This window comes from Brassica oleracea, chromosome C6 (assembly GCF_000695525.1).
Source record: "Brassica oleracea var. oleracea cultivar TO1000 chromosome C6, BOL, whole genome shotgun sequence".
NCBI classification, from domain to species: domain Eukaryota; kingdom Viridiplantae; phylum Streptophyta; class Magnoliopsida; order Brassicales; family Brassicaceae; genus Brassica; species Brassica oleracea.
The window spans coordinates 15,889,183-15,899,765 of record NC_027753.1 but is presented as its reverse complement, the minus strand read 5'-3'; positions in this window follow the sequence as shown (position 1 = coordinate 15,899,765).

Here is a 10,583-nt window from a genome sequence, read left to right as displayed (position 1 = left end):
TGGAACTCTTCACTTCTGCTTGGAAGAGCTTTCCTAGCTACAGTAGGAGCTGTATGTGACATGAACACCAACAGATTATGTCTGACACATATAGATCCAGACACCCACTATGACCAAGTTCGAGTTGTGAGACAACATGTCAACCTCGTGGAGCTTGGAAATGATCTTGGCTACATTGCAGCATGCCATTGTGGAGCAGAGTACGAAACTGAGTACTCGAAATCGATCGACACTCACACTGTCACATCGATCGATTCCAATGAGTCACCGACGACCGATGAATTCTATCCCACGTCGCTCGACGGTATGCAACCGGTAGACCACTCCACATCCCTAGATCAGTGATATCCAGACTTTTCCTTTCAACAACCCAACAAGAATAGACGTGATGACTATTCCATGAGCAGTTGGGCAGATAGTGGATTCCATGAAAGTTTTGCAGTGGAGACTGTGATTCTCTCAGCCAATGAGGATCCTACTGAGGAGTATGATGAGGATTACTGGAAGGAAAGAGCTACAGAGATTGCTCTGTAGGATGAAAGATATTCAACCCTAACCTTCAACAACACGCCTACACCATCGATGGACAACATCTACTCAGCATCGGTCGATTCCCACCCTCATCCAGCAAAACAATTATCTGCATCGATCGATACCACACCTGGTACATCGATCGATATTAAAGCCGCCGCCTTAGAAAAGAAAAAAAGGAATATTCCTCTCTCAAATAGGTTTACCAAAACCTATATAAGGAGTTTTGCTTGCAAGAGTAACTCCCACGAAACAGAAGCAGAAAAGATGAGTGCTCCAACAAATCAATCAGGAGAAACATCCAGGAAGAGCATTCAATCCAAAAACCCTAATTCAGCAGAGAAACGTCTACCATCAATCGATACCTCAGTATCAACATCGATCGATTCTCATTCTTAACCTAAACTTTCTCTATCTACTAAGAGTATGAGTAATGATTACGACTTTCGATTTCCTGATGAATTTGGTATTCAGGGACCAAGATGGCCATGCAAGAGCTATGGATGGAAGGATTCTACAAGTATCCAGAGAGGACATAACATACATCATTCAATTGGGCAATGGAGTAGACAACTTGTTTACGCAGCAACGCAGCATCCCAGACAACAATCCAACTGTTCCAGACGAATTTTCAAAGGCCACAACAACAGGAATTGGTTCACACCAATCGTGCAAACCTGCTGGCCAAGCATCGATTGACGAGTTAGCTTCTACATCGCTCGACAGGGTTACACCATCGTCGATCGATAAGGCACCTCTACCATCGATCGATAGACTTTACGAATGTGGACGTCGCGTTTATGACAGCTATGGAGCCAGAAAGTTCAGATGGGAACAGAAGGATGAATATGGAGTCTACAGAGACGAGTCTGGACATGCAAGGAGCGCAACTGGTGATATGATTCCTGTTACCAAGGATGACATCAGGAAAATTCTGGAGAGAGCATCCCTATTTGGAGAGCGTCACATATGTCTTCCAGAACATGCCACTACCTTCACACCTACAACACTGGCATCAGATATCTACACCAAGGATGAGCTCAATGAGATGGTGACTGGTATTTGTGGAACTCAGGAAAAGCTTGGAGATGAACTCAAAACATTGGTAGATGACACTTATCAGCCTTTGGGCAGAGGTTACAATGAGCTTGTCAGATGCATGGCAGAGATGAGGACAGATATTGAGAGTATGCAGCACAACCTTGAGAAAGAAGCTACGACATCAACATCGATCGACGCCAACAAAGGAACATCGATCGACGTCAAGCCACAGACATCCCAGACTCTTGCAAAATTGGAAAGTTTGGCAGAGAAGAAGGATGAATGGGAGATCGCATACATAAACACGAGGATTAACGACATTTACAACCCTCTCAACAACAACGTGGACTGGTTGAGCACGAGAATTGATCTGCTACTGCAAGAACTGGACACCATTCGCATGAATGATCCACAACCAGCCACATTGATCGATATCTGCAACATCACATCGATCGACGCAAGGTTCGCAGCAGTGGAGGATAAGTTGAAATCGTATGAGGACATGCACAATCATTTCACCTCACCTATCATGCGATACCTCGACACCTTGTCTACATAGATGACGAATGTCCAGAAGGACATTGGTAAGCTTAATGATCAACACGATTTTCAGGAAGAAGGTTCAACATCGATCGATAGGTTCCGCAGGACATCGCTCGATGGCAAGAAGCCTACATAACATCTTCCCTACACAGCAGAGGAAGTTGATCAGATCACATCAAAGCTTTACAAAGCTATAGACACCTTGGAGGACCGACTTGAGAAGAGGTGCGATGACATCTACTTTCCATTTGACGCCAAAATCAGTGGATTAGATGGACAAGCAGAATAGCTACAGAAGGAAGTCAAAGCCATTGAGAGGCAACTCGCATCTCAACACCAGATATCAGCATCGACCGACGGAGTACGCTCCAAATCGATCGACAGTGCTACACCAGCAACGATCGATAGACACGTGGTCGCATCGATTCATACCACGTCCATACCAGACGACGTGCAGCTGATACCAAACCACATGGAATCAATGCAGGAGCAACTGAACGAGCTATCAGAATACGCCTACAGCAAGATAAGCTGTTATCAGTTCAGCATTGAAGACATCCTAGAAAGGCTACAGAACATCTCAAATGCAGTACAAAAGATAGATGAGAGATGGACCAGAAATGATGAGGCCACAAGAAGTTTCATTGCAGCTTGGTCCAGAATGTGCAGAGATGAGGTGGATGCTTGTTTCCCAACAAGTAGCTGTTTTTCCACCAACTAGCCACATACCTCCAAAGTCAAGCTAAATGACTATAACAAAGCGCTGAGTGGGAGGCAACCCACTATTAGATAATTTTAATTAGCTTTCTTAGTTATTGGTATTTACTTTCGTTTTTATTCTTTCAGATTTATTGCAAGACCCAAGTAGGATGATTACCAACATATCGACCGTGGACGAGAAGTCGACATTGATCGACACACACACACACACGACGATCGATGCATACCTATGCACATCGATCGATTCCCACTCCGGTCAGGTTTATCTTCCTAAATTGTTACATTTGTACTTATGATTTATTTACACCATAACTCCGACTCTGTTACACTTGGACAGTGTAATTTAAGTCTGGGGGGAGGTTTACTGATATGATTTATTCTGATTCTTATAAAAAGATTTTTTTATAAATTATGCTTAGCTATGTGAAAGGGACTATGATTTTATTACTTGAACATCTAACCACTCTTTAGCACCATTCTAGATTTACTGATTGCAGATAGTACTAAGATGCTAAAGTGGATCAACTTGTGAACTATACACACTTGCCTTGATTGTTTGAAGGAACCAAAGCTGCCCTCCAATACTAACCCTGACATAACCGCTTGTCTTGGGGCTTGGTATACATGGGATCGGATTCTTCAGACAAGTCTGGAAGGTAAAGCCTTATGTAGATTTATTTATCACAATTTTCTCTCTCTATTTCGACCCTAGAGTAGTTAGTATTTGTATTAGTTTTCTTTAAAAAAAAAAATCTGAAATTTATTATTTAAATAGGACTTAGGATTTAGCTAGGAGGAATCTGAACAGGACTTGGTAGCTAAAACCATTAAGGCTTGCTTCATAAAGATTCCAAATAAAGAATTCGAACAGGACTTGGAGGCGGCAATCTTCAAGGCTCGCTGCACAAAGAATTCTTGGATATAGGTCAAAAAGAAGTGAGGTTCCTGAAACTTCTTAAACACAAAACTTTAGATAAAAATACCTCACTCTCTCAAGTGTTTTGATCTCACCCACACACGTGTTTCTCTCAGATTTTTGTTGATCACTCACAAGTCTTATACTCAAGGTTCTAAGAGATCTAATCAAGGAATTCCAAGGCCTGTGATCGATACTCCCAAGGTAAAACCTTCACTTTTATTTTATGCTAGGAAATGAGGTTGGTAGAGGGGAATGAAAGACAAGATTTGCTAAGTTGTTGGCTAGATGAATTTGGTTGTGCATAATGTGCTTTTGTGATTAGGAGACTTTAGATGTGGTTTGCGAAATTGTAGAGGTGATGATTTCTATGTAATTAATCTATAAGTCCTTGCTGTTTTCAAACCTCTTTCAGAGAGACTGCCTGTTTGTTTTGCTTGAGGACAAGCAAAAGGGTAAGTCTGGGAGAGTTGATATACCATGGATTTGACCCGTTTTTACCCATGGTATATAAGTATTTACTATCTATATACTATATATTCTATCCTATTAGGTATTTTTTGAGGTTCAAAAGCATCTTGGAGTCAAGTGATGATTATGGAGCATTTAGGAGCTTAAATGAGTATTCATCCGAGCTGACCATTAGAGGTCGATACGAAGAAGACACAATCGATCGATGCACATCCAGTGTCGTCGATCGATACAAAAGAGACGCCTCGATGATTAAAGATTAAGATCGATCGATGTACATCATGTACCATCGCTCGATGTCGAGACGCGAACGCGCGACCTAGTTGCAGCCGACTTTAAACCCAAGACTTCACCAAATTACAAGAATACCCCTGACGAGTTTTTAACCTAATAGATTATATACTTGCCTAAGTGTTTAATTTTTTAACCTAATAGATTATATAATTGTCTAAGTGTTTAGAGGCCAGAAAGATTTTCAGCCACCTTTTGTGTTTTCTTATTTTCAGTAAAGAGTTTTAGGAGAGAAGATCATCGAGAGATTTGTGATTGGAACTCCATTGATTCATCTATTCTATTCTATGCAGTTTTCATTTATATTTTGTGTCATGAAATGCTTAGCTATGTATGAGTAGTTCACTTGTTAGATTCAGAGATCAAATAGGTTAGAGGGATTAGCCCCAACTATAGATTGCTAAGTTGTGGTATTCATTGATTGATTGTTCTTAATGCTTGTTATAGATTAGCTACCTTGAATATTGAATCTAGGAATCTGCATGAGTCAAGCAACCTTGACCATCCAGTCCTGAATCTAATATGTCAGACTAGACGATAGGAAAAAGGCTACCGCTGAACCAGGAAGCTAGTGTTCATTATCAACTTGCGCCTAGGGGTTAACTAGAAGCATCGATCGATACTGTCTTCTGACAATCGATCGATCTTGCGAAAGGTGTATCGATCGATATCCCTATAGGACCATCGATCGACACTTTCTTATGGTCAATAAACGACAGTTGACATCCAAGATCTAGTTAGTTAACCAGTGAAATATTGCCATCGCTGATCACTGTGTTTAAGGGGTTGAGTTCTAATATATCATGCAAGCAACTGATAGGCATCTATAGGATTAAAATCTCCAACACCTGAATAGAAACCCTGCATCTAATACCTTTCCAATAAGTTATACCCCCAAATCATCTTGTTAGTCGAGCAATAGACTTGCTCAATTAGGATTGCTATTTACTTTAAAACCATAAAACAACAAACATATAGAATTAATAAATTACTAGATTTAATAGGTTCCCTAGCTCCTTATAGATTCGATCCATAAGTACTACAATTGAACCTCTTATTTGAGAGAGTAATTCACTCCTTAGGGTAATTTGAGTGGTACCAGGCAACTAGAGGGTAGGCTAGCTGTAGGAGTCACCAAGGTTTTGTAGGCGAAGAATGTATCGATGGTCTCTTGTTTTCTTGATGCTGATTTACCTCGCGTGGACAATTCTTCCGGGAAGGAAAACATAGAGCAGGTGTTGAGGCTTCCTATCGAGCGATGCCAGATTCCTTTTCTCGTAAGCAAGGCAGGATTAAAGCGTTGCAGCATCTGGGGTAAGCCTTTCATTCTCTTTCAGTTTTCCCTTATAGTCATTGATTGGATTCGCTTTTGTATTTTAGGTGAGATGTCAGCATCCAAAGGTGACGAGGCGTTAGCGGAGTATAAGAAGGCTCTTGAGGTGATGTGTGCGAGGAAATCCGCTCCCAAGCGAGCTGCCTTTGTCGAAGACGACGAGGTTCAGTTTCTCAGGAGCAGCAAACGTCTGACAGTTGCTGCTGCTGCTCCTTCCTCTTCTAAGAAGAAATCCAAGGCTTCGGGCTCTTCTCCTTCTGCCTCTTACGATTGGGCCATAGTGCTTACCAACCTTAACACGAAGGTATTTCCTTCGACTCCAGTGCTCCTCGCGTCAGACCTACCATCATATCCCCGAGATGGAACAATTGATACGCCACCTGCCCATCAGATCTAATCAATAACCAGAACCAAAAGATCAAAAAGTCACATGGAGCATTACCTAAAGCTAGTCACCCTGGAGTGATTGAATGGCCACAGAGGAATCTTCTGTGGCTTCCACGAAAACCGAGATGGATGCTCTGGCCTCCCAGCTGTGTGAGGAAAAGGGTGTTGTTTTAGCAAAGGATAAGGAGATTAAGGCTTTGAGTCTCAAGGTGAGGAACCAGGAGGAAGCAGGAGAACTCGCAGCAACGGAGAATGTCTCTCTGAGGGGTCAGCTAAAGAACAGGGAGGAGGAGCTGAACGATCTGAAGGATACTGCAGAGACCTTTGAAGCAGAGAAGGCGATGGCGGTGAATGGTGTATGCAGGTGGGAGTATCCTTCAGATCATGGCCCGATGGGAGTTGATGCGGGTGTTAGGGGATTTCTGTGTTGGCTCTTTGTGAGTACTACAGAACGTTGGATAGGCTGGTAAACTGGGTGAATTTGTATGTGTTTTGTGAGGATTTAAATAGAATGATAAAGAAATAGGCTTGAACAGACGAATTATTGATCAGGCAAACAAGAACAAGGGCGGTTACAATGATCTTTTAATAAACCATAGTTCTAGCTCTCTAATTCTAGTCTCCAAGCCATGGAAAAGTCGATCCCTTGCTTTAGGGTTGTAGTAGCTCTTATATAGTCGTCTAGGGGTCGGTTCCATTAGGTTAAACTCTTCCATATTCGGAAATATGGAAGGGTCTCCTTATCGGATGTTTTCCATTTCTTGGAAGGGAGCTCGGTTCCAGGGACCGAACTCAGGGTTCCTTCTATCGGGGACCTGGAGCGTTCCCTTATCGGGGACCCGAAGGTCTGAGTCCTGCCTGGAGGCTGGAGGAAATGATACCGGAGTATTTTTCCCCAACAGTTTGCCCCTTATTTCTCAATTTTGTCATCGAAGTCAGGGAATAACCTATGCACTCAAGTCAACCAGAGTAGCTCATTCTCAACAGGCTCCCCTTAGGCAGGACCCCGTTCCATTGATCTTGCTATCCTGGGTTCCACTCAAGCCGGAACTCATTTTGAACCCAGGTGAGGATCGGTTCCTTTGTGTTTGACCGGAGTCTAGTAGTAGTTTTCCTTATCTTCTGGAGATGATGAGGCTGGAGCTCTGAAGTTTTAAATCATGTGCGGACTGGAGAGACGGAGAGATCAAGGGACCCATCCTGCTTTTGGAGGATTTCTTCCTTTAATATCAGATATTCGACTGATATTTTCTTCCCTTTGCGTAAAGGAAATAATTTTAAATTTCGAATTTCACGGTCTGAGATCTGCTGAGATGCACGACTTCCTCGGGAAGACTTTCAACGGCTTCCCTTCTTCCCGTATATATTCCTCTGCCTTTTCTTCCCTATTTCTGCGCTCCTTGCTTTCCCATATCTTCGACTCAGGTACTTTTTCTCTTCCTTCTTTGCTTATGCCTTTCTAGCTCTAGCCATCATGATCTCCTAGGCCCATAGTCGTTCATTTTACTGTGGTTGCCAGTTATTGATTAGGAACCGATTGACCATGTCCAAACGATCTGCCTCTTCGACACCTTCGATGACCAATAGGGTTGGTTTAAAGAGAAGAATAGATTCTCCGGTTTCCCGATCCGACCGCTCTCCTTATCCGGGCACGGGATCAGAGCATGACCTAGCATCCCCACTTCCATATGTGTATGCGTCTCCTTCGCCAATAGGTCCTGCGTACACTGTGAGTGAGGATGACATGGTAGAATGGCGGCGGAAGTATTCTCTTTCCTCCAGCACCGGAGGAACGGGCTTCTAATTTCATCCCGGGCAGATCGTCATTTACGAGGCTTTCTTTGATATCGGCTTTAGAGGAGTGATCCCATCGCTTGTAGCGAGTTTATGCGATTTTTTCGGGATCTCTCCTTCCCAGCTGAATCCTCCGTCCTGGAGATTACTCGTGGCCATTCAGAACCTGGGTGACTTGGAGAATTTATCCTTCGGGATCAATGAGGTTCTATTCTCCTATCATTTGGCCCCTCTGAACGGAAATGAAGGTCGGCTTCATCTTCGCCCTAGTAGTGGATTGCCTATTGTGGAGGAGCTTCAAAAGAGTGATCGTAAAGGGTCTGCTTTTAGTAAAAAGTGGCAGGAACGATATGTTTTCGTGATGCTTCCTGGACACTACTATCACTGGACCATCGTAGGTAAGTTTAGGGGATACACATGGTTATACTGCTTTCTTGATCTTCTAACCCTCTTGTGTTTGCAGCTGGAACGCACCCCGTTCTTCCGGAGGGAGAGGATACCGTTCTTAGAGCACGTCAGCTTCCCCTTGGTCATCGTCAAGTACCTTTCTTACTCAGTAACATTGCATTACATCGTAGCAGCCTATGGGGTAAGCGTCTTTTGATTGGTGCACTTTGAATGTTCCTTTGTTTGGATTACTGATGATTCTTTATGCAGGGAACATGTCTGGGAATACTAGCAATGACCCTTTTGCGGCCTATCAAGAAGCGGCCAAGGTGATGTCTGCGAAGAAGGGCTCCGCGAGCAGGACAGTATCCGGAGACGACTTGATAATTACTGGCAGTCGTCGAACGGCGACAGTGAAGATTGAACCTTCCGCCCTGGTTCAGACCAAAAAATCTAGGGGTGGAGGTATGGCGACCCGATCTTCGCAGCGATCAGCCGTGGGAAGTCTTGCTACGGCTTTATCTAACTTGAACCTTCAGGTGTTTCCTTAAGATGGCACCATTCTTCCTTCGGGAGAGCCATTGGAGTTTGTTCAGGTTCTCCAAGGGGGACTTCGGCGGGTACGTTGTAGTGCTTTTGATCTCTTTCTATTCCGGTTTCTGATGGGAGACTGTGATTTCCGTGCAGACCATCTCCCAGCTGTTTCATTTTGGAGAGCGGCTGTCTATTGAGAGCTCGCTGGTTAGCCAAGAAGAGCTAGATGATCTGAAGCATCAAGTTTCGTAGGAGAAGGCTCAGCGTGTAGCCCGTGAGATGGAGATCCGTGATCTCAAAGACAAGCTAAAGGATGCGGAGAGGGCAGCTGAAATGTCTTCGGCAGATGCGTATTGGCAAGAAGAACCAAGAGCCTGAAGAGGCCATAGAAACTCTGAGTCTCGATATGGTGATGGCCGTAAATGGGGCAAGAGTCACCGCTCGGTGGGAATTGATGAGAGAATGGCTACAGAAGAAGAGTAACCAATGGGACCTGGCCAAGGCTTTGGAACAGTACAAAACAATAGCCCTGGAGGAAGCCCATAACAAAGGTGCTCCGGTTCCTTTGTTTGAGGACGAACCTGCCATTCCCCATGTTTTCGGGATGGACATAGATTTGAGGCCTGGGGAATCTTCCTCTTGAACTAATGTTCTTCCTTTTTTTGTTGTTGTAATAACGGCCTTTCTTGGCCTGCTCTACTTTTGTTTTGTTGAATTGAACCATGGCCATGTCGTGGCTTTATTTTATTCAGATTTGCATCTTTCCTTTGCTTGCTTTTCCTTCGTCTTCGGGATCTTTAGCTTTGTAGGTGATAAGCGTCTTGCTTCTGCGATTTTCAACAATCTTTCAAAAGTTTGCAGGTTGTTGAGTGACCTCGGGGCCTTGAGGCTTGACTCACGAGTCGTAATCGAGGAATGGTTGAGCAAGCGTCGACTGCTTAAGGGTCTCTTACAGGACCTGGGACGTATGGGCTTTAGATGTCATGAACGTCGGAGGACCCATGGATCCTGGGTGCTAAGGTTCCTTGGAACCTTTGGACCTTGCAACAAACAGACCTAGCGGGTCTCGTGTGACTGGGTCTCCTTTGGGGACCTTGGAGTCATTTGGAGAATTTTTGATAAGCTTAGGACCCGGAGGTCGTTCTTAGGTAACCCGTGGGTTCTGGACCCTGAGGTCTTGAGTTGGATACATGGTCTTTGGACCCTGAAGTCTTTTTAGGGAATCAATAAGTTCTTGGCCCTGAGGCCTATCTGAGCACAGAGTTCTTTATCAGAACCCGAAATTAAGGTTAAAGGGACCGCATTCTGCCACCCTAGGTGACGCCACTCTCGGTACCTGTTGGGGTATCGTATTCTACCGCTCGGAAGCTGGTCACTATCTAGTTTCCGTGCTGCATGCTGCTTTCTGCAGAAAACCACTATCAGGCTTAGAGGGTGCTGGTGTGGGTGAAAGCCCAAGTGCCAGGCTTTGCTGCTTTCCACGTCTGGAGAAGTAGAATATTATGTGGTGCTCCCGGACTTTTGCACTTGCTCAATGGCAATTATACCTCGTGTCCCCTGTATTATTCTAGCACATAGCGTTTTAATACATGTACTTTCACATTTTTGGTATTTTTGTTTGGGACCCCGATATGC